Source organism: Stigmatopora nigra, chromosome 13, assembly GCF_051989575.1.
Source record: "Stigmatopora nigra isolate UIUO_SnigA chromosome 13, RoL_Snig_1.1, whole genome shotgun sequence".
Lineage (NCBI taxonomy): Eukaryota > Metazoa > Chordata > Actinopteri > Syngnathiformes > Syngnathidae > Stigmatopora > Stigmatopora nigra.
In genome coordinates this window covers 3,006,921-3,033,343 of record NC_135520.1, presented here as the reverse complement: position 1 = coordinate 3,033,343, position 26,423 = coordinate 3,006,921, and the positions used below count along the sequence as shown (strand labels likewise).

The 26,423-nt window shown below is 36.3% G+C and overlaps 1 protein-coding gene across 5 annotated transcripts in view; it reads right to left on the bottom strand.

Moving 5' to 3' along the window:
- The window catches only part of alk (ALK receptor tyrosine kinase), a 159,736-nt gene that overhangs the window by 114,344 nt on the left and 18,969 nt on the right, over positions 1 to 26,423 (bottom strand). The window contains exons 1-2 of one of the 5 annotated variants that reach the window (XM_077731427.1): positions 13,530 to 13,748; positions 13,311 to 13,463 (exon numbers count right to left, since the gene is read on the bottom strand). The exons of the other annotated variants lie outside the window; for them this stretch is intronic. The gene's annotated coding sequence lies outside the window, so the exon portion shown is untranslated. Of the gene's footprint in view, positions 1 to 13,310; positions 13,464 to 13,529; positions 13,749 to 26,423 lie in introns of those variants that run through there. 5 annotated transcript variants of the gene reach the window in all.

Sequence of the window (26,423 nt, the reverse complement as noted above, 5' to 3'; positions counted from 1 at the left end):
AAAGATATTACCTGAACAGATGCCCCAATTTATGAAGGGAAATCGAAAGATAACAGGTGGTGTTTCTGTATATATATATAAATGCATTCCCCTCAGAATCATAATTCAATTAGATCACTTCTTTTTGGCAATTCTCTCAGCAAGACATCTGTGGGAGGAATCTGTTTCTTTTTCCAAAGAAGAAGACATAAGATAAGGACGAGAGAAATTTGGAGTGGCCAGTAAATCAGATGTTTTGGGTAATAAAACAGCGAGCATTTTAATTACAGTTGTGTTTTTAAAAAGTCATTATGAGAAAAGCCATGCATAAAATGTTGCTCAACATGGGTGAGCTTTCCATTAATTTGATTTTGCTGCCAGACTTGGTAGTGCTTCGACTAAATCAGCTTGGGATTATAAATAGCAAAAAGAAACCACATGGATTATAGATTCATAACACTTCTCTCTATGTATTCAACGTCAGATCCTTGGATAAAATATCAGTGCTACCAAGATTGAGCAAAAAACAGAGTTAAGCCACAGCTGCAATGACATAGATACATCTCACTAAATTGATTTTTCTGAATACATTATACCAAAAACAAGTGTCAAGTTATGTATCAACTTTGCACATCTTGGAACACTTAAACATATCATAGAACAACCAATTATATTCACATTTCACATTCAGTTTTGAGAAAAATAATGAAACATTTACACTTCCATATTGCTTCTAACCTTCTCACTCCTAAAATAATACTAAATTCCACCAAACTTCCCATCATAGGGCAATAAATCCTCTCAAATCAATTAAGCTAAATAAAAAAACTTTCAAAACAAACCACTGCAACACCACAAATTAAATAATCAACCAACCAACATTTTTTTCTAAACTTTTTCTAATCAAATTACTTTTTTGCAGCAGTAAAAATGCATAAGCTATAGTAGTATTTTTCCATTTCTTCATTTGGCAGCAAGCATATAGAAAAACAAATGTAACACTACAAGGAATAGAATGGATAAAAGCATAATTGGTGTTTATCCAGCGCCTCATCAAAAAATTATGTTGAAAAATGTTAGTGTATGTGCCATCCATCTACCATTTGTTTATGTATTTTTCATCATCGGCTCTACGCTGTCAAAAAGATAGCCTTGAAAAAGTGTGCTTTGTACCAATAGAGTATTCAATAAATAGCCAATTTCTTTTTACATTTAATTTCATTTAGAAAAAATGCATTCCTCCCTCCTCAAGTGTTGTGAACCCATCTTCAACAAACACCTTCCTCCTAATTATATCCAGAGGCCTTTTACTCTCCTCTCTTAAATATACCTCTTTATCGCCTCCACACAAATAGACACCCCCTTCCTCTTAATCCCTGTAGATTTGTGTTCAAGTTCAGATGAAGGCAACCAAACTAATTACATTAACATTCATTTGCTCGTCCGGCTAAAAGACAAGTTAAAGATGTACAGCCCCAAAAAAATGTGTTAGATTCCCGACATGTATAAATGCATTGCCCTATATCTTATGCAGAGAAGGACAGGCATATATATTTACAGAAACAAATGGCGACCTAATAACTACATTATATGTTATTGCAATTATCAGAGCAATGCAGTATACTGCTACAGGTACAAATTTAAGGGAAAAAAATATTTGTATTTGTCATTTTTCCAGCTGCAGTTAATAGATTGTCAACATTCGACGAGGCCACGGGCTACATGTGTCATAAATAATTTAGTACTGTTACACTGCTTCATTCCGTATTCCTCGTACCCCCAAATCATGCCTCATAATCCATCCAATGCTGGGATGCTAAACATTGTAAATGGTCGCATCGGCATGTTGTAAATCCTCCATGGACTTTCTTTCCATTGCATAAATATATAAAGTATGCATTTGTATTCATGTCACTGCTTAAATCCTTTTTTAACATTTTAAAAAAAGGGAATGGAAAACTTTTATATGTTTTTTAGCAAAAGGGTAGACAGGTAAAAAAAAAAAAGTCTTGAAATACATCAAAAATAGAGGTGACGGACTTTTTCTACCCCCAAAATACTGATCGAAGTTTTGTCAAAGTGACGAAAATGTACGATACTAGAATAGCAACATGACTAGCGCCATGGCATTTTGTATCGATTTGCTCCGAGATCACCCTAGCAAATTCTTCGAACTAAAAGTCTACCATAATACGATGGCTCAAGGAGAAGTTGTTGCTTGCATCACAAGGTTAACACACCCATTCATATACTTGTTGTTTATGGGCAGCATTGTACTTATCTCGGCTTTCATCGATACAAAGCCATTTGAAAAATAACACTGTTTCGACTGCTATGGATTCTCTGCGGCTAGAGCGTAGGATAGACTATACATTTTATGAGCTCTTACAGGTCGTTCAATGATGTCATCAGCACTTTTGCTGAATCCATTTCATCTTGCAAATGATTGGAATCTTTCACTTGTTGAACTTCTAGTATGACATGGGCTCCTTTGAGAAGTTTGTGGCAATGTTTGTGTGCCTTGTATGTATCAGGGGTGGAGCTTAAGGGGGTGTAGCCAGGTATTCAGGTAAAAGGTGAGTCCAAAACTTAAATAAGATGAACATAAGCAGGTGCATGTCAATGTTCCCTCTAATTTTTCATGTAAAACATGCTGTAAAACATGAAAAACATAAGAGTGGACAGAGCTACTGCCAATGGCTGCTGCAGAAACTGCGCCATCATGTGGAAAGGGGTAAAAAAACTAAAGAGGACTTTATTTACTGCGCGCCATTTGATTGCTGCTGCGCAGAGAAGACAAGAGTAGTGCGCAATTGCGAGGATATTGCAGCAAATTATATTTAATTGATAAAATATCTTATCCTGCCATGTTAACCTCACAAAAAAAACTCTGGCTCGGCCTTGGTGATGTTTGCCTAACATCAGAACCCGCGTTCCTCCCCCCGCCTGACTCAGACTCAAGGGGCCCCTCAATACTCATCGCACCCGGGCCCTCTTCATATTTGTTCCGCCACTGATGTGTGTGCAAATAGAGGGAAGTGAGATCTTGTGTTCTCATGAGAGACGCTTCAGACTGACATCAAAGTCATACAAATAGAAGCAGTATGGTATATTTTTGATGTCGGTCATAGCATAAAGATAAAGCCGGGGCGTCGTCGTTGTGTTTTGTAGCCACGAGATGATTCTCTTCTGTGTTTGTGTGTTCCTTCTCTTTGACAGTGTGTTAAAGGCTGTGATTTAATGTGCTGCTGTCCATAGCAAATGCATATACCGCGTGACCATATCAACATCAATGATATTTAAAGGTCACTCAAGCTTTTCTAACCACAGGGAGTAAATTGCAAAGAGTCTACCACAGCGTGTTGGTCCTCAACATCAGCGTATGTAAAAAAAAAAATAAAAAAAAAAAAATAAATCATGAAGTGCAGCTCATGTTTAGCAAAGGGCTTTGCTGATTTGATTGAATTTATTTATTTATTATGAATAATGACTTCCTGTTTAGGTTAAAACTCAGCGGGTCTATTATCACACAAGGGGAACCAAGAAAATAGTGATTACAATATATGCAATATGACTGTGTGATGCAGGAAGGAAGTCTAATTATGATCTCATTTCATTGTTAAGCCTGTATCGGGCCACTTTTACAAAGTATGGTGTGCTATTAAAGTCACTTGTTGTATGATTTGATTGCACCTGCAATCATTTTTTGTGTTTACACGGTCTGAAATTGTGTTTTGGGCTTGTGAAGAACTGATGTATGTTATGCTAAATTCATAAAATAGTTCACCAATATGTTTAAATCTCATACAAAAATGTGCCTCCTTCTTTCAATGCCACACAAATATGATAATAGTATTATGAAGTCCAACCATAACAATGATACAACAATACCACAAAAAATATCACAATAAAACTTGAGAACTCGGATCAAATTCAACTAATCTATGCTACTAATCTACAAACTAGACATAAATCATATTTCTAAATTGTGCCAATATTCCACCAACCTATTAAATCGACATGACAGTTCTCAAGCACCCTTACTGATGAAACGTCCCCTCTATAAAAATCACAAATACCTCAGTGAATGTAATAAGCAAGCGGGATGTAATGAAATATCCAAACAAATCGCCGCACCCAGACGTTGGAGGGCAAACTGGGGGCCTGTTTGACAATTTATTACATCAGGAAAAACATTTACAGCAAAATGCCCATGGGGTGCCACTGAGCCCCTCTGAGAAGCAAAATTAAACTAACGCAGCAAGTGATTGTACGCCCTTGCAACCCTCCACCATTTTAATTATTTCTTTAACTATCAGAATACAATAATAGACAATGGTTGGTGGAAAAATGCCCGGAATTAGCCAAATGTTTCTCAAGCGTGACACGTCTTTGACGGGAATAGTTGGGGATTGTCTCCAGAGCCTCATTTGTTACTTTGAAAGGATGCCCTTCAAATTAAGCACCTGAAAAAGGCTTATTTTTTGTACTTGAGAAGAATTCATATCAAGAAACTTCATTAATTTATACCTTATGCACTCACTTTTGTTTCACATATTTATATTTTTTTTCTAGTTTTCCCTAAAGAAATTAATATGGTGTGCAATGTTTGCAAAGAATGTTTCGATTTGCTACTTCGGGAGTGGATTGCAATACATATGCTAATACCATATTATATCTCAGAGGACTTGGTTTAAATTAGGAATGTCAAGCACGATTACAAGCGGGTATTTCAACAACTTTATCAAAAAAATCTTAAATGCCTTACCCAATTAATGTTGTTATGTAGAATTCCCACATAGTTGGATTAGTAATGCAACATTCCAACTAGTGTTGTTTTGTCTGAATTAACTACTGTATTTCCCGCACTATAAGGTGCAACTTCAATGAATAGCCTACCTGGAAATTTGTTTCAAATATTAATATGAATATATAAGGTGTACTGGTGGACTTTTAGTCTTTTAGTTGCGCCTTATAGTGCAGAAAATAAGGTACCTCTATGTTCGTGCTCAATTATTTTAGTAAAATTTGAGGCAGAAATCCTCAATTATCATCTCGCTTTAGTTTTATAGCCGACATCAATACAAGTTGGCATTTGATACGTATTTTGTGATTCCAATGGGAATGTAATTATGACTAATTATTCTTATTATAACCCATTCCATCCAAAATCGTGATTGCTGAACACACAATATCTTCTGACAAGCTTGAAGTCTACAGTTGCATAAGATCCGCTAGGGGATATTTCAATATATGTAATTTCTTAAGCACAATAAATGCAATGTTTGGGGGTGTTTTGAAGTTTTTAAGAAAATGTATTTTAGTCAAATACATGATGGAGAACGCTATGTGATGTGAATATATACTTGGAATTGGATCAAAAAGTTTGGATGCAACAACACAGTGCATAAGATCTCAGTGTACCCTTCGAGAGCTCACTTCATGAATTTAACAACGTTTCTGCTTTTTCTGCCTGTTTCAGCTTAAAAAGAAAAGGTCAGAAAAGAAGAAAAATAGTAATTCGGACTATAAATCGCACCTAAGTACATCACCAGCCAAAGAATCCACAATTATGGGGAAAAAATCAAATATAAAGATATATATATACTTGTTGTGATAATGGGACATTAAGTGGCTTTCAAAAATACTGTTCAGAACAGCCACAACATGGAGAGAACTGCATATAATTGACACGAAAGGGAATGAATCTAAAAGTGTCATTAGAAAAGCTTATTGTTATACGCTATTCTATACAAATGTATTAGCCACGATGGCGCTAAAAGTCGAGTTGATCACGCAGTCCCACGGAACACAATTAACTATTAACTGTGAATATATTATCAGCAAGCGGTTAAGTCAAGCTTGCTATAATTGTGATAATTAATGTTCAACTACAGCCGGGTTGTCAAAGGGAGCACACTGTTCTAGTTTCATCGACTGCCTCTGACAGAGCATGCCCTGCCTCTGTCTGAGATCAATTAAATGGTAGCAGCTCGGCAAAGGGAATTTTAATTACGACTGCAGATGTCGGCGGTGTGGCGCGCAAACTTTATGCTGGTGGAAGGCGCTCTAGGCACATTAGGAGACTCTCTTCACACTCTGATATGACGTTAGGGCTTTAAAATGTATTAGGTTTGGAGATTGGGACTTGTGTGGCAATGTGTGAAACTAGCTGGAACGCCAACATATATGCTGTAGCATAAATAATAATAATAATAATAATAATAATAATAATTATATATATATATATATATATATATATATATATATATATATATATATATATATATATATATATATATATATATATATATATATATATATATATATATATATATATATATATATATATATATATATATATATATATATATATATATATATATATATATATATATATATATATATATATTTTTATATATGTATATTTTTATATGTATATATATATTTTTATTATTTTTTATTTTTTTTATAAAGGACAGCTATCAAATGATTCCTCCAAAATCTTGATTAAGCATCATGCTTACTTTTAGAAAAAAAGGCTTATTGGATATATTGATACTGAAAAGCTTAATTGTAATTAAATCATCCGGATTTGGCTGCTTGCTCGGAACTGTGAGATTGTTCTCATTAATGCCTAATTAGAACAGCGTCCCATTTTAGGAGTGCAAGTTTATAGTAAACATCGGCAGTTTGTATCAAGCTGTCTGCTTAGAAATCATGAGTGTTTGTGCTCGGTTTAATTTAATTAATACTTTGAGTGCACATATACGTGGAAAAAAGACATATACCATTAAGAGCATAAAGGTTGTGCATGTAAAGTTGAAAATATTCATTTATTTATGACGCAGTGTTTGCATATTCATAGAAGGTTTTGAATGTAAGAGCACTCCAAAGCAAAATTAGGGGGGGTCTAATTGCTAGCAGTCACATACAAGGTTGAAACTGCTAATTGTTGCTGACAAACCTCATATTAAAAGACCCCGTTATGCATATGAGGTTAAAATGTTTCCACTGTATTTCCCATCTGAAGAGGGCTTGCTTTTTTTTTGAAACTCAGAAAAATGAGGCTAGTTTTGCCACTTATTCAACAATCATATTCATCTTCAAAAAGCTATCTAGGCCGCCTTTCATCATCTGCTTTGTCAACTTAGTTGGATTGAAGAGCTCTAATTAAATGGAGGAAAAAGCGTAATATTGTATTCTAACCAATGCAATATCGTTGTGTATTAAATTATTGCTTTGTCAGATGCAAATGAGGTCAAAAGCAAATTCCGTGACTCTATAGTATTAACATACTAAAATATAAGGGGACATCCATGTTATGTAAGCAAAACATGAACATAAACATCAAAACTCACTTATATTTCTAATATTTGTCTCATATACCACACACTCTTTTGATTGGCTGCCTAGTATACAAAGATAAAGATCCAATTTAGTTCAAGGCAAGATAGAAAATGTAATATAGACGCTTCACATCCAATCGTGACCAAGCACAAACATTTAATGTTCCAAAACACACTTTAATGTGAATATGTGTTTCATGTTTTCTCATAAATATTTAGATTTTTACTTCAATATGTCAGCATCAGCAACATTTTAGTCTCCAGATGATTTAGCAGATTTTCAAGTTGATTTTAGATGATTTATAATGAGGAAGCTTGCTAAAATATAGTCAAAGTAAAAATAGATAAAGTATTAAATATATAAAAGTGTTTTTAATATGAATTTAAAATTTTGGACTCACTACTGCATGCCACAGTACAAAAACTTAATAATATACAATGCCAAGTGTCTGAAGAATCTCTTAAAGTTATCTTACCCTCCAAAACTGCAAAATATACATTATTTTTACCCTTTATTCTGTATTCTTTGGCTTTGTGACTAAAAAAATCCGGTAACACTTAATAACGAGTAAATCTAACCGAGATAAATATTTTCCGTGTGAATGAGGACAAGTTTAAAGCTTCCACAGCCAATGATATAAGGGTGAAATTAAAATGTTATAGTTTCATAGATCCCTTTTTGTAAGGCTTAGGAAATCCTATATTGGACTGTAGCCTTTGAATGAAGCGAGACGTTTATCCGTTTCTCTCTGCTTCTTGCTGAACTTGCCTTGTCCTCATTAGCCTGACTCTGCTGTGCCTGCAAAACTGAAAGGCATTAAAAGTACAAACGGCAGGGATGAATTTGCCGCATATAAAACCACACTGTCACACAACAATCAAGGTTCAGAGCCCAAGGCGCTTGGCTAGCAACAAAGACACCCTCGCTCAGCATTCTCCATGAGTTATTCCAATGGAGATATTTTACTTTGAGGCTATTGTTCACATTACTCTTCTCTGCCCAATGTCAAATGTACACGATATTACATCTGCAACAGTCGATTAATTAAATAATCAATTATCCATTCAATTACCGTATTTTCACGACTATAACGCGCACTTAATAGTCTTAAATCTTCTCCAAAATAGACTGTGCCTTATAATCCAGTGCGCCTTATATATGGAAAAAACAGAAAACCAAAAACGAAAAACCACCACTGTCCGATATTAAAAATACATAAATGCCTGAACTGAAACAATACTGTTAAATATACAGATGCCATCTTAGTTTACAACATCTTCCATCATATAACTTCTCCCCCACTGCAAGATTTTATACAAAAAAATCCAAAACATCAACAATGGCTGGCTCTAGAGGTGACTGTAAAGTAGTAAGTGCTTCATACCGTATTTTCACGACTATAAGGCGCACTTAAAAGTCTTAAATTCTCTCCAAAATAGACAGTGTGCCTTATAATACAGTGTGCCTTATAATACAGTGTGCCTTATAATACAGTGCGCCTTATATATGGAAAAAATGTCATTCATTGAGGGTGCGCCTTATAATGCGGTGTGCCTTATAGTCGTGAAAATATGGTAATGTCCATATTTTTACTTTATAATACCTCACACAGGCCAAAGAATACACAATAAATACCCAAAAGTGCAGTTATATAGAAAGAAAGCCAAGTAAAATGGCAAACATATTTGCATTGCTGATGAATTAAAAACGCTTTAGGGGATTTATTCTCAACTGAACATTCATCCCCCATACTAATTGTCTTCTTACTGTATGTATATAATCTTTATGTCTGCAAACAGTGGATTTAACTGTCTTTAAAAGGAAGACCCTGCGGCCTAACAGCTGTTGCAGCGTAAAGAGGAAAAAAACTGTTAATATTGTACATGTTAATATGAAAATCTTTTCAATTACTGCAGAAAATGGCTCATTTGAATTCAAATTATTACCACTATTAGTGGCAAAGACACCTAACTGCGGATGAATTGGAGGCAATTTAAATAGTCCTTGGTCCCAAGGAGGTAAGTAACCTCGCCAGATGGACGGTAGTGCACAAAGATCTAATTAATCACCTTCCTATAGGTCACAAAAAAAATGCCTGGATTTGCAGTATATTACTATTGAAAATGTGTTCAAATCTGCACATCGACTTCTCATCATTCATAAATTCTTCAAATCTTTCTCTGCCTTTTTTGATTGGAGTGTATTTATTTATTAGGAAGTCCTTATGGTGCAATTGTGTAGCGTTACTATTGGGCATTATGAAATTGAGTAACACATAAGAACCTATTTCTCAACATGTGTTGCTATGAGAGAGAGAAAGACAGAGGACTCGGACATGCTTAATGGCCCCCTCGGGTGAGTTTATGACCTTTTAGTGATAAGAGGCTTGTCTTGTTGGCTAGCAAATTTATAAGTGGATGGGGAAAACTGACTATACAATGCTTACATAGCAACAAAAATGCATGCTTCAACTAAATCTACATTATGAAATAATAATTAGGAGGAGTCATGGATTACATAAAGATAGTCAGCATTCAATATAGCAGATTTTAACGGAACCCGTGTCGGAAGGTCTCTAACTTGACATTATAATCTTCCCAAAATCAATTTTCTTTAGGACTAACTTCTTCCTCATCTGAGCCAGTGGCAATTTCATATTCTGACTCACCGCACGATAACGTCAACGAGTCTCGACGACCGTTTGAGTCATTTTGCCCTCAGAATCCTTACCTTCTAATTCGTCATCGTTTTTGCATGTAGAGACACAAACTATTACATAAATCATTTTCATCCCTCCATTTCTATCGTTATAAAGCTATGAGACTACTTATTCATGTATTTTTTTACTACTCGGACTACTTTAAATTATTTAATTCCCATGTAAAAACTATGATATCAAGACTTTACAGAACATATCTCTACAATACAGCTTGACACAACTATATTTTACATACTTTCTTCCCACATAAAGATTTTTCTGCACCACATAGAACAACTTTATGAGTATGCCAAAATAGTATTGCTCCCCTAGTTAATTCTCAACAACCTCCTCCCATTTCCTTCCTTCCAATCACAACCCCAGCACATCGCTCTCTTCCTTATTAGCTATTCACTTGGCCTTTTACTTTCCCACAAGGATTCCCAATGGATTCTAACCCTTACTTCATTCTTCAGTGAGTTGTATTGACTCTTCTAATAGTCTTGAGGCACTCTACACAAAATAACCCCCTTCCTTATTATTCAAATGAGTACGCCTGTGGTGAGGGCCAATGTGGGGATCAATGAGCAAACCTCTCCCCAGCTGCACATCGAACAGTGTGTCATGGGAAGATTCCGCTCTTCTCCGCAGCTTTGCGGTTGCTTTTATTTATTCATTTTTTTACCACCCACTCAGCATATCGAGCAAAAAAAAAAACTATCATTACTCTTCTTATGTCATTGGCAGGAAGTGTATTGTCCTGCCCAGATTATAGTTTACTGCCTTCTACTACACCAGATGTATCAAAAGTAGCTTGAAACTGAATAAGCACGACAGCCACTTTTTTTGAGCCAAGGACTCACGTATCAGCATAGAATTAAAATAAATTACAGTCAAAGCAATAAAAGCATTTGGTGGCCGGTATTCAAGACTGAAATGTTCTCCAAATATTTTCCTAAATGGGCTTTTATTGCAAATGACAGATGCGAGAGGTGAAATTAATCAGGACAAACACAGCCAATGTTTCTTTTGTTCTATGAAATGGGAGGGAGAAAAAAAAGATGTATTTCGTGACAAACCTTGCAGAATGATTTCAAGGGTAGCCGATATTAAATATGCTGGAAGTGTATTTTGCGCGAGTGACAAGTAAACTGCCGTGAAAGGGTTCTCTTGAGCATAAAAGATATGTCAAAGTAAAAGACACCTAGTGATTCGCAATAAAAATGGGCTAAATGTTTCCAGCTTGATATAAAAAAAACAAAAACTAAAAATTATATATATTTATAGGGACTGTTTTCCAGTAGTTTGGCACAGAGCACCATGATGAGAAAAAATGAACTAAAATAACAGAAATTAATCAATTTCTGCAGAGAGAATATGTAATTATATCAGATTAAATCAATTAAATACTGAAGATGGCGAGGAAAACAATACAAATGTTGGAATTCATCACTTCAAAGCTCCTACAATGATCCTTAAACTCAAACTTTTATAATCTATCAAATATAAATGTCTTTAATGAGACATATACTTCATAGTTGCTATCCAGTGACAACCATATTACAAGAACGCATAAAGAGAAATAATGTATAAACATAATATAAGTATATTATTATAAATCACTAATGGTTTAGTACTAGTTTCACAGTTGTCATGGTAATAAAATGCTTACCCTATACTACAATATGCAACAATTATTGCATTGAATTCTAAAATATGAATTCAATAATTTTAAATTACAATTTAAATGATTAAAAATCATTATAGTACACACAGGCCTAAAGTCTGCTATTAATTTGTTCTCTTAACATACAAGAAAAGTTGGCCATAGTTACTTTGGCATTGTTTGAATACTATTTCATTAGTGTACTTTTTTTTTTTTTTACAACATGGTTTTGCAGTACAACAACTAATACACAAATTTTGCAGTAACAACGCGTCAACAACCTGAAACTGAATTTCCGGTTTGTATTTTTACTGTAGTCACTGCAAGAGGATAAATACGTCGGTCTAATCTACACGACATTACTTACAGTAGAAAAAATGAAATTGCCAGGCTAATCTTAAATACTTCAGGCAACACTAAACTGAAGTAATGGCCGCTCTTAATAACAACTGCCAGTTGGAGATAATGACAGCCTCTGGTTTTACGACTGCTCATTGCTACAGATTCGCAGGAGTTGCTAGTATATTGCTTCTAGCAGCCTTACCATTCTGCTCACCTTGAGTTATAAACTTATCCTGTGGCATATTGCAGGGTTTCATTCTCACAATACTAAATATGCTTATCCTACACTTTCTACTGGTATAAACGCTTCTGACAAGCAACAAAAGCGATAACAAAGCTATATATGCCAATCATAGTAAAGGTGCTATGAAATGGTAACATGTCAAATCAAGAAATGAGTGCACAAATGCTATTTAATACATGGAAAAATAATTTGGCAATTATATTTGGCTGTTTTTTTTGTTTTTTACCCTTTCATAACTATTCCAACCAATGTTCCCTCTACTTTTTCGTAGGTCTGGACAGAAAGACAACCTCCCTGAGCACACTGAGTACCAGTGTGAGCCACATGATTGGTCGCTATGGGCACAGCAGTATTACACCTGCCATAAGCAGGTGCATGTCAATGTTCCCTCTAATTTTTCATGTAAAACATGCTGTAAAACACGAAAAAACATAAGAGTGTACAGAGCTACTGCCACTGGCTACAGCTTAAACGGCGCCATCATGGGGAAAGGGGTAAAAAAATTAAAAAGTTTGGATTTTATTTACTGCGCGCCATATGATTGCTGCTGTGCAGAGAAGATGAGTAGTGTGCAATGGCGCACTACTCTCAGCTTAGAGGGGAACATTGATTCCAACCAAAACAAAGCATGAGTACCGCAATTCTGGTTGTGATATCACAACCAGAATAGATGATAATTTCCCGCTTTCTAGTGTTGTTTATGTTAGGTAATTTTACAGTGGGCGTCGATAAGAAAGACTAATTACGATCTAATTTCATTATAAGGCCGATTCTGTCACTTTTTGGTGTTTAAAATATCCACCCAAAGTGTCTCCTATCATTCTAAAGTCACTTGCTAGAGCATTTCATAGCACACTTAAGAACACTATTTCTCTATAATGAGGTGTGAGACTGTTTCTTCATCCTTAAGCATTAAACATGAGCACTGTGTGAATTTGACATGTGGGTGTTTGATCTTATTGCATACATAATTCTAAAAAAAAACGTCATTCTCACCCATGACTCGCAAATACATGTGGTGTGACTCTTACTTGAATACTTTGGCTGCTGCAGAAATCTGGCACGGATGACACATCATCAGCAGACAATAACACCCGGAGATGTTGGGTATTTATCCATAGAAGGTCAATGAGAATAATGGGTGATCAGACGTGACAAGTGCTTGAAAATGAGGAGGGTCACACCTTCAAAATAAAAGTGGAAATGAGGCTACTACAAGACAAAGCTCCCCCCACCATGCGACAACTCACCTCCTTTGACGAGATGGCAAAACATCTCTACCCCGGCCGGCCCCGTTTCGATTTGGCCGTAAACCCAACACAATCCATCACTGATGGCTTCCTCCCGTTTGATGTGTAATCAAAGTAAAAGCTGGGTTCTTGTTTAGTTTCCATTGGCATGCATTCATTTTGGGCCCTGACTTTCATTCATTGTTGTATTCCTCTTTCTCCTTTACAGTTTCTACAGCCAGCTGGCATCATTGCTTGCTTGATTGACTCCTGTTCAATACTGGAGCTGTTGGAAATAAATGGCACTCAGTCACAAATGGGGAGCGTTTAAATTGAGAGACCCAAAACACACTAGCGCAATTTCATCTTTCCATTTTAGCTCAGCTACCAAAAAGATCATTTTCTACCGTATTTTCACCGGAAAAAAACCCTCCACCACGTATTGCACATTCAGCCGAAAAGCATATCTCATTTGAAGACTAACATTGTTTAATTCAACCGTTTTACAGACACGTTAAAAGGCTCACAATTCATTTTGTTTGTGAGAGCTTTAGAACAGTGTCTAGAAGAGCAGACGTAGACAAAAAGTGAAAAGAGAGAAAGATCCTTTGTGGTGTGGTAGGGGGGAGAAACTGATTGCTAATTCAGAAAGACTGTAACCGTTCCGTGCGGCGTGTAGAGATCAGTGAAAAAGGGGTCTCGCAGTCTTGTCAGGACATTGTAGACAGACATCAGTCAGGCGGAATGAATAAACGGACAGCTGTAAAATAAAAGACGGCTGCTGAAGCAAAAGAGAAGCAATGGCTCACTGAAGTGCTTGTCACTAGTGATAAAATGATGGGAAGATCAGCAACACTTTTACTTTGAACAAGCTAGACATGCAAATAGATAGAAAAGGAAACATTTATCCTCGGGGCAGCCTTGATAAATTGAATCACAACCAAGGGACTGCATTTTCGAAATCCCGCCACTCACAGAGTTTACACATTTAAGATAAAAGAAAGATACAAAAGGTTAAAACAGAAAGATTTTGCTGCTCGAGCTATTCATTTATGGAGTGAAATCTCCCCGTGTATCTGTTTTTAACTGTAGATATAGCAAAAAACACCTTTTTATATCAAAATAATACATTAATTTATCATTTCGCTTATCATCACAAGGGTTGCAAGGGTGCTGGAGCCCATCTTAGCCAACTTTGAACAGTCGGACACCCTGAATTGGTCGTCAGCCAATTGCAAAGCACCGTGAGACAAACGACCAATCACACATATGCATATCATGCAAGTTTTTGGGATGTAGGAAATCAGAGTACCCAAAGAAACGCCACTCAGGCATGGCTCAAACATGTAAAAAATGCAATAGCATTCAAATGTTCACCAAAGGCACTTCTTTATCATTTTCTGATGCACATTGGCATTTAAGGACAAAAGTAAAGGAAAAGAAGAGGAAGGTTTATCCAACCGTGTCCCATTTTCTTCTTTTGTGATATGCTGGGGTTTGATCAATATCACATAAGGTCTGCTAGTTTGAAATATATAGCAAAGGCAAAAAGAGTAGTATAAAAGTTTCCTTTGCAACAGGCGGTCTCAGTCGTCTTTTCAGGAAACATGAAAATGGAACATTTTTAGTAAAAAGTCGCCACCCAATTAATTTTTGCAGGCCTCAACCGTGGCATAGTGGGCCAGATTTGGCCCTCAGTCGCCCATTTGAACACCACATCTCATATTTATCAGCAAGTGGCTCTGCTCTTTGAAAAAATAAAAAAACAACTCTCATTCCATTTATCAAGTAATCCACTCAACACATAAACACGACACCACTTACTTACTGATGCATTAGAGCAGAGTAAAGAAAGGGCGACCATTTCTTTTCATGATGTATCTCTTAAAAGATTGCAATTAACGAAACAAACACATTTAGAGGGGAGACATTTAAGTATCCATTTCACATATAACTGTTAAACTTTATGACAGAAATAAAGTCTTTGGACCTTCAGCACTAAAAAAGGCAAATAGTGTTTTTGCTAACTTGCTAATCAATAATCACACTTTACACACATCATGCCTGCTTCTAATGTTTTAGTACATGATAAAATCATGATATTAAAACTATGGTGTAACAAACAATAAAAGATATTTAAAGCATGGGATTATAAGAAAAATTTTGAGGAAGAGAAAATATAATATAAGCAAATGATAACTGATGGACAATGTTCTAAGACTGTACAATTCCATCAAAACATTTACCCCCAAAAAGTTGACTAAATTTGACATTTTCCGACATTTTGGTAAATCGCTTTTCTTAAAACTCCCTGCACTTCATCCCTAGCAATATGTTTTATCATAAAAAAAACATTAAAAACCACCTAACATCAGGACTTTTTATTTTTCCTAAACTCTAGGAAGGTGTATGGGTGTAAATTTTGCTGTGGATTAATTACACGGGTGCACTGCAAGAACAGAAGGCCCAAAATGATGTCCAGCTGGCGCAAAAATATGAAAACACACTCACGCACACACACAAAAAAGCTTGATATTTCCTTTTTTTTTGCCTTCTTTGCATTGCTTTTTCTAATTTGACTTCCAGCTGTTGGCTTTTGGTCCCTGCTCCACAACAATAAGAATAAATGTGGGGGCGGGGTGGGGGCTAGCTAGCTGTTGCTTGCCTGGAAGCCCCTCAGTGCTCCCTAGTGGACACGAGTACATGAATAAAACTGCAGTCCTAGTATTGCACATAAGCGTGTTCGCCTATTAACCACGCGCCGTCACGCAGGCTTGCAGGCACATACACACACCACATATACACACACTAACAAAAAAACACATGTATATTCATGCTTACATCTGACAAAGAAAAATAAACTAAATATATTCGTAGTGAAGCTCATCTCTGGTGCACTTGGAACTTCCCTGCATCCACTGTCCACCCTCTCGGAGTAAAAAATGCAGACCTCACAAATGGAAATCAATGCTCTCCTGTTTTTATGAGGACGCAGGTGTGTGTCGGACTCACCATTATCATCCTCCTCCGAGCTTTTACCTTGGTAATCATGGTTATGCAAAACTATACTCATACTGGAACACCATGTGGTTGGGCAATTGGGTACGGGGTATAGTAGCTAAAAAGGGTCTGTCGTACAAAGCTGTTAGTGATCATAATAGCTATCCATTCTCCATAGCACATTATATGTTCATATTCCAAAATAAGTCATCAAGGCGGACAGAAATCAATAATTAATTATATTGTATAATAAAATGAATTTATGTAACGGTTTGCCTCTGCATGATTGAAACTGAGAATGTGATCAAATGTAAGAATCCTACATGATTGGATACGGAAAATGCTAGTGGAGACTTTATCGTTCGAAGAGTCAGGATATGAAATTGAAAGTGGGTCAGAGGAGGGTCAGAGTCCCGAAGAATGTGATTCCGCCGAGATGTTACCATATAATTTCAAGCCAGGAGGCAGAATCACCAGAACCGTGAGAGAGAGCCTTCGACAAGCAAGTATCTTTGGCTTCTTTAACATCGGGATTTACAGAATGGTCAACATCTTACAATAATGCCTCTTGACTTGAACATATCAATTAAAAAAACGATTAATTTTTCATCTAAAAATCTTTAAAAAGGCCAAAAATGCTATTGGTGCAATGTTAATTTTGACCAAAGACATTTTATATACTAAGCCCTACAAAAAAACTCCTTTTTTGCTATTTTAAACGACATTATAATGAGCGATTAACTAGAAGTGGGCTTGTTGATTAAAAAAGAAACCCAAACACTGCATGAGAGAGCATCCATTGTAATCCTCATCTGTCAAAGATGGAAGGAAACATGTCCAGCTGAGCATATTGTTACGCAGATGCACAACACATTTGAGGCTCATAATAATGTCAACTGAGACTGCAAGAAGACACTGAATTAGAGTCTTGGTGGAAGGACAACTGTAAATAAATCCCACTAAAACCCAGATTGGAGAATCATCGGATTCTGTTCAGTGACAGGAGTATTCTATGTGGTATACCATTTCAGATGACAACACTATCAATATGGTTTTCATTCAGCCTGAGGGACTGATGTACTTTTTATATACACAAACACAGGTGGCCACACTGACATTATTTCACATTCTTTTGTGTTTGGATTGTATGTAAGCCCAGACAAGACATGAATGAAAAAAAGTAGTTACACTGAAAATAACAAGCAACCATAAAACTATATACAATAACAAGCTAAATGCAGGATAAAATAACGGGCGAGAATATGATGCCAAATGATGTATAGTGTATTTGCAGGGGTAATGTTAAAATACACAAATAAATAATTATTACTCTCCATCTTGTGCTCATATTAATATGATTCATCCAATTATGAGCATTTGTGGGAGATTTGGCAAATTTGAGGGTATTGATGCAACGTAAATGTCGAGAAGATATTCGCTCATGTTTGCCAAAGTACTGCTAACAAGACTACTTTTCACATAATGCCTGTTACAAGCAAATAGATGTTTAATTTCAGTTTTGAGCCAAACTACGGTCCGTCTGGAAACTAACCGAGACCACAACCTCCTCTAATTTGTATTCATAGGCACAAAATAAATCGCACCACACTGCAATCACATTCGTTCATTCGGCCCAAAAATGATACCTTCAGTGGCAACCATTGAGGTAATACATACCCTTAAAATGTCCCAAATCCAACAGAAAGTAACCTGAAAATGCCCAAAAATCAGCAGGGACCAACAAACGGACAAGAAGAATGCTGGAAAGTCCTCCAAAATCAATAGGAATTGATCCATTGTTTGCTGGTGGTTAATAGGAAAACTTTTTGGGCCAAAAAACAAGATCCAGTTGGCATTAAAGTGGACCGTGAACCAAACTACATTCCTTTTTACTTTACTTTGTACTTTATACTTTTTGCTTTAATGATGAGTGATGAGTATGTTAATACTTAAGCCCTTTTTATTCTGTTTATGTTCCATATGTACTGTTAACAGATGCACTTTTTTATATGTATCGTATCTTGTGCTGACCCGGCCCATCTGTCAAATTTTTAAAGTCAATGTGGCCCCCGAGCGGAATAGTTTACCCACCCCTAGTCTAAACCAAACAGGTCAGGTGTGAGTAGACTCTTAAACTGGTTCAAGTGATAAAAATCATATGCTTCACTAAACGAAGTCTCTGGCGGCACTTCTCCATTTTTTTAAAAGCTCCATTGTGCGTAATCTCCCATGGGGACAAAATGGTTTATGTGATATGTGAACGGCGTTTCGAAGGGACGAGCAAGTTCAGTGAAACGCCGCTCTCTTTCGACCTTTCATGACGAATTAAATCCAATTAAGAGGCTTTTGTTCTGTGATGAAGATGCTGCTGGCGCTCTTTAACAATGCCATTAGCCATCATAAAGGGAGCTGGGGATGGTGGTTTGAGAGCTCTTCCACCAGTCATGTTGCTCAGGTATTTAATCATTTTTTTTCAATCTTCAGGTGAATTTTCTGGATTTGGTTCACACTTTGACTACATTTGTATTTTGAGGGGTATATAGGAAGAAGAACTGAGTCAGTTGAGCAAATAAATGTCATCATTTTCCTCTTCTGCTGTTGCTGCTTCTTCCGGGACAGCAGCTTTTTAGTGGGCAAGCTCAGACTTGTCTTTCTCCCCAGCCACTTTATCCAGCTGGCGTTGCTAGGCCAGCAAATAGATGTGAGCTGGGCAAATGATGTGTAAAAGCCAAGGACAGACTGACAAAAGAGAAAAGTTCAATGGCAGTGCCTCAAAGCATTACAAAGACTGCACTTGTGCGGTTTATGGTGGCTTTAAATCCGCTTTTCCTTTTATTTCTTCTTGTGGGTCATGCTACCATTTATCGATTTTCGCATGTGAAGATATTTTTCAAGTATGACTGAAAAGAAAAAAATATATTTACACTTGTCTTGAGATTATGCAAATGTATTCTTGTATTGGCCATATTGTTGTTGAAATATGTTTGCAAGACTTTGTTGTATCAAAATAACAGATTTTTTTGCTTATGTTGTGTCTATTGACATATTTATACTCAAAATTAGACACATTCGTGTTAATATTTTATGTTTTTTTCTCTCTAGGCACACCAGAGTCATAACAAAATCATTTCTTTGCAAGTATATAATATATTTTGAACCAATTGGGAATCCTAAAGTACTCAGCCGCTTTAACAAAGACGCAACAACTGACCTATCCACCACCTAAAAAAACAGATTTAAGTCCCATACACTAAGTACGTCTTACTATTTTCCCCTCTCGGCTTTTGAAATCATCCTTTTGGTACGAAAAGGCAATTCAAGTCACCTCGAGATTGGTTTTCTTTCAATGCATGTTAGACACTGCATGTGTTAGTAATTGAATTCTAAAAATGAAATGACACTGAACAGTATATCGCTAAATAAATATGCAAACGGCAATAATCCTACTGAGGGTTACCGCTTTTTATAGAAATCCAATTGTAAAACTCATTAACATATCCTATCATTGGCTATTTTGTTGATTACTAGAGATACTAGGTTTCTCTTTCAAAAAATATAGATGTGTATGTGAGTAGGGGGTGTATGTATGTATATAGTCATTCATTCATTTTCTGTACTGCTTATCGCCTTGGAGTTTATCCCAGCCAACGGTGGACAGTAGGCGGGGGACACCCTAAATTGGTTCCTGGCCAATCACAGGGCAGAAGGAGACAAACAACCATTCAGGCATAACCAGGGGCAATTTAGAGTGCTCAACCAACCTCGCATGGATGTTTTTCAGTAGTGGGAGGAGCCCCCAGAGAACATGCAAACTCCACACAGATAAGAACCCACTCACTCTTATTCATTCTCCATAATGTTTATCCTCACAGGGGTTGTGGGAGGGTGCTGGAGCCTATTTCTGCCAACTATGGGCACCAGGATGGGGAAACCACAAGGAGATTAACAACCATTCATGCTTATGCTCATATTTAGGGTCAAAAAAAGAGAACTGAAGACTATATATACATATCTTCATTAAAATAATTCCATCCTATGACTATGAAAAGTAGTCTAAAAGTGTAGTATTGCCAAATTATTTCACTGAAGTTTGTACTCATGGCCCCAAAACAAGCTGAAGTTTTGCCCCATTTAAAAATCACTTTACTAGTCAAATATACTGCAACACAATCCATTTGTGTGAAGAGAACCGTCACCTATTTGACGCAGTAATCAGAAACAGGGAGCCTGTTTAGTGGCATTCTGCAGTCTCTCTCCTGCACACAAAAAAAAAAAAAAAAACAAACAAGGGCAGGACAGCCAACTCCTGAGTAAAAGATTTACATTACCGTCATTGCCCTTAAAGGTCACTTAACTAGATTACACTGAATACACAACAGCCAATTTTTCACTTATCACTTTGACATTTATTATTTGATTGCATCTTTATCCTTTACCTTTTTTTTACATAATACTACTGAACAGTGGCGGAACTAATTAGTACAACACCAGGGGCGATGAGTCTCAACAGGCCCCCTTACAGACAAGCCCAGTAGGGGGGGTGAAGTTCTAATATATGCAAGCCCCAAGTATGTTTTTCCCTTGAATCTATCAGGACGGTATGTTAGTACCGTAGATTACGGACTATAAGACGCCCTTGAGTATATGTTGCACTAGCCAATGAATACGCAATGAAGAGGAAAAAACTGATTGGAATATGAGTCATTTTATATAATCAGAAATGGTCCATGTTTGATGAGTTGTTGCATGTTTCATGTATTTTTTCTCCAATGGTCAAAATGTTACACAAATGTTGAAAAATGTTATTAAAAAGCAACTTGAAGGCTTGCTCCCTTCTCTCATTACGGCAGTAGATCAGTGCCAGGCACTCGTGTACTGCATGTACTTCTCTTGGTACTACGCGTTAGGCATTACTTGGGCGCTGAAGCTCCTTAAAAGCATTTCCATTAATCAAACAGGCAGCTTGAAGGCATATAAAAATAGGTAAAACATCAGGTGAAAATAGTAAGGGAAGAGGCTGCTGAATAAGAAGTAAGAAGCAAAGTCACCTTGAGTTCAATGAATTTGCAAAAAAACACACATATGGCCATAATCATCAATTAAGTTTCTAATATATTGAACCTTAAAACTAGATTAATTCCAAATGACACTGTCTCACAAACATTTAAAATTAAGATGATCCAATAAACTATTTGTTTTGACGCTAAAGGCAATCATGTGACTTCTGCTCAATGTTCCCTCTCGTCTTCTCTGCGCAGTAACAATCATATGGCGCGCAGTAAATAAAAAACGAAGAAAAATTAGAGGTTACATTGCTTTTGCAGTGATTTTAAATGAGTGTATCACTAATATATGTTTATTTGCTGCCAACCTTGCCACTACAAATTGATTGGACATCCGTCAAGTTGAGTGGTGGCTGATATTCCAGCGTTAAAAAAAACTAAATTTTAAAGTAAATCATAACTCGCCATAGCACTGTCTTAGAAAAATACGAATATAAAACATTTCCTCATATTTGATATGGGACATTCTATTCAAGAACAATTTCCATATATCTAACATATGAGTCTAGTACGCAAAAGTTGACAAAGTTCAAGAAGATAAAGTTCCCTTAGCATTTTGCCATCTGAATTTGCCATGTTTGCAATCTTGATTTCACGTGAATAAAACATTGACATGCATATGCATGCAAAGGCCATTAAAAGACAAGGCTGAGTAAGCAAAGCAAAACATCCATTAATGTCAAAATGGTGATATTGTGTTTACAATGCAAATGCAGAGCATGTCTCATTCTTCTCAAGGACACATTGATTTGTACTCATACGTTAAATACTGTCTTGTCTGGATGTAGAATTAAGTACAGTACCATCATAAATCCATTGCAAGACAAAGACCATTAAAAATACTACTTAGAATTTTCAGTCCGGAACCAAAAATGTTTATAAGATAATCATTTCAGATGTGCATTTTTTTTGGCTAAAATAAGAGCACATAAAGGGCAGTTATGGTCATCTCTCATCTTATTTTTGGACCCTCATAGAGGTAATTTCCACCTAAAAGACTTTGTTTAGCATAAAATAAGGTTTTCAACAAATTGCAATTAAATTGCTTGTTTTTATCAACTACAATTAAACAATGTGATTAATTGAGCTTGCTAAAATGTGATTTTCTTAACTTTTATGCTGTTTTTTTCACTAGTGAAAATGTTATAAAAACTACAGTATATATTTTTGTAATATACGATTAATTACATTTCTTGGTTGTGATTTTCTTGACTTTTGTTGCTGGCATCTTTTCTTTACTCTGCAAAGTTTACATTCAAATATATAGTATATTATAATTATATTCTGGGTAAATATTATAATCCATTTCAATATTAACAACCAACATTTTGTGAAAAATGCCAATCACAAAGATTGTCGTCCAATCCAGTATAACTGGGTGTCTGACAGTTATCATTAACAATTGCAGCCATCATAGTAACACTTCAAAATGAAGAAATCCAGTCAAAAAAAATCCAATCTTTCTTAACCTGTTCCCAATCTTCTGAAAATGACATGTCCTGGCCTGATTTCCAATCAAAAGCTGTGGTTGAACATTTAAATATTTAATATAACCTTGTCCCTAAAACACACCTGACATCTTGACAATTACATGCCTGTAAAAACGTTGCTCCGCTCTCCTGATGTCATGTGACACTATCCAGCAGTTAATTCATCACAGGGATACATTAATAATCAAATAAGGCCATCATTTTGACTCCCCATTGACTTTTACATTAATAGTTGATTAATACAAGGCTTTGTTGTCAATGGCTTCATTGATTACAAGTTTGACCACTGTCCTTTGCAAAGTCATGTCTTCCCTTTTTCATTTCACTGTGAATTACAGGTGTAAAAAAGCATCCAGGTCAATGCGAGTAGTTAGCAAGTCCGTCTCAGGTTAAATTATGTGTCAAAGTGGCAGCCCGTGGGCCAAATCTGGCCCGCTGCATCATTTTGTGTGGCCCGGGAAAGTAAATCATGAGTGCTGACTTTCTGTTTTATGATCAAATTAAAATGAAGAGCATAGATGTATATTAAATTTCCTGATTTTCCCTCTTTTAAATCAATAGTTGTCATTTTTTAATCACTTTTCTGTGTTTTTAGTTCAAAAATAATTTAGTAAAATCTAAAATTATATATAAAAAGCTAAAATAAACCTTGTTTTAGATCTATAAAAAACTGAATGCCTCACAATGACTCCATTAAACGCTAAAGTCCCATTTGGATTGGTCTAATCCGAAATATTGGGTTGTACTTTTGGATAGCGTTACAACTAACCCTCTCCGAGGATGCTAGCGTGATGATCCTGATGAGATGACATGTGTTCACATTTGTTTTTGGGAGGCAATGAGGGTGAAAAGCCCACAAATGTGTCGCTTTTGTGACAAGCGTGTTGGCAGCAGATTTTCACTCTAGGGTAGAAATGTTCATTTCCACCACCATATTATCCAAACCGGAATTCCCATTGTGTTCCCTCCCATGAGTCGTCTTTTGTTGAACTTACATATTAACTATCATGGGAGCTCCTCAAGTGTAGGGGCACGCTTTCAGACCTTAACTTGGCCTCAAATAGCCTCCCTTGTACAAACAACTAACTGTAATTATTTCCCCCTGGAGCCCTCAAACCTAAGCACGATATAAGACACACATTCATTCAACAGAGTTCACATATTGATCGCTGCAGGCATGTTTGTCAAATTATTCCAAGGACCATAACAGACATTTATTCCAATGCTAATAACCAGTATTTGACTAGAGGCTGGGGGGGGGGGGGGGGGGGACAAACATGCACATTAAGCAGAGAAATGTCAAACTCAATCGACCAATCACAGCCGTGTTTTCCCCCCGTAAATCACAAAGCATGTTGGCGCTATAAAAAGGCTGTGACATCTGTACGGCGGGCTCATGAAAGAGAATCAAAATAATACACAAGCGTGTCGCAATGTGCATATTTCATAACCGACATCGTTATCCTTTGTAATGCAACCCCCTTATTTCCAGTCAAGTACACGTGACTCCCCTACTTCAGATTTTGTCAGTTCCACAGCTCAACAGGTGGCCTGAGGTACAATCGACATATGATTACTAGCACGGAGGCAAGCACTGAATCACTTTGACATTTAAAAGGCTGAGGCGGTGATAATTGCTAAAGAAAAAAAACCTTGGAAAGCTGAATTTAAAAAAATGAAAAAACAGAAACCTGATCTTTCAATGCTAATATCACTTGTGTGGGTTGGAACTGCAACAGCCCACTTGTTTGCTTCTCTGTAAATGTGATTAGGATTTACATTTTTTGGAGGCTTTGATAGAATAGTAGATCCTGTTTTTGTGTTTGTAATTATGATAAATAGATAGTGAACTCAAAGTGACTCAGATTACATCGTGTGATTAGAAATTGGGCATTTTAACAAGTAAATTTGAACAACTCATTTTAAAACGTAAAAAAATATTGGGTTTTAAAATGATTTTAAAAAAAGTTTTAGGTCATTATTTGCCATTTATCCCAATATTTGTCAATGGCAGTGAAAAATTACTAACATCTATAATTATCATTCACAAACAAAATCATGCTAAGAAGTATTTCAAAAAATATACATATATAGTACAATACTATATATTTTGTGACAATAGAAACCCCAAAAATCCCAATCAAGAGCTCCCAATTCATCAAATCTTATTATTTCTGCAATAAATTCAAATATTCCAGCTCTATATTGCAAAAACTACAAATATACAGCATATTATACTTTATATTTATAGTGAAACAAACTTTTCAGAACAAATAAAGCCTAAAAATGAGCAAAAATTGCAAACAGCAGAGCTCAATTTATCACATATGACTAAAAGTGTTCCTTTAACATACTATAGCATATCTATTTGTCAATTAGTGTGCATAGTACATTGGTATACATTTGCCTCCAACCACGCTTGGGATTTCTTGGCTTTTGTCTGATTGGTTTCATCGCATTTTTCTGGGACAGCCTCCCTCATCAAAGCGATTAAGCAATTAACAACGATTGTGCCGATCCTCAAAAGAGAGTGGGAATAATCCCGGGAGTATCAAGTGCTAAAGCGTTACTGGAGATAAAGACATAATTTGTGGCCAATCAGAATAATCCCTGTTTCCTATTTCTCAACCTTCGTACAGTAACTGGCAAGCGGGGAAAAAAAACAGAAGAGGAAAAGCCCTCCAGGGGCTTCTTTGTCCAAAAATCTACTCTCAGGTAGGATTTGTGCAAGCAATATCATTAAATAAAATACCTCATTTCGTCTCTGGGTGGAATAATCAGATAATGCCATACCAGGGGTGTCAAATGTAAGGCCTGCGGGCCGGACTAGGGAGATGCAATCCGTTCTACATGACAGGCACTTTGTATAGTTCATTCTTACTGTAGATACAGAATCAAATACATATTTTCTCAAAGATTAGCCGGCTCCACGTTTAAGCTGTACCCTTAAAATCATATCATATCCCCCAAATCCAATAGGTATTATCATGCAAATGCCCCAAAATAGGCAGTAAGTGATCAATAAACCAGAAATTGGTCAAAAACCAAGAAAAAATGATCAAAAATGTACCAAAAGTGACTTATAAGTACCCTCAAAAGACAAGTAAGTACTGCAAAATGAACTCATTGACAACCAGAAATGCCCAATTCACTTACCATAGCTCTGGATGCTTATCTTTCAGTATAAGATAACTTTTTGAGTCAAAAATAAACCACTCAGGGGCCATATGAGATCTAGCTTGGTATGTGGCAGCTAACCAAAGTGAGTTTGACGCCAATGGAAGATCAGACATATCAAAGAAGAACAAAATCAATATGCAGTTCATCATGAAGTGCTTCCATGGGCATCCATGATAAAGCAG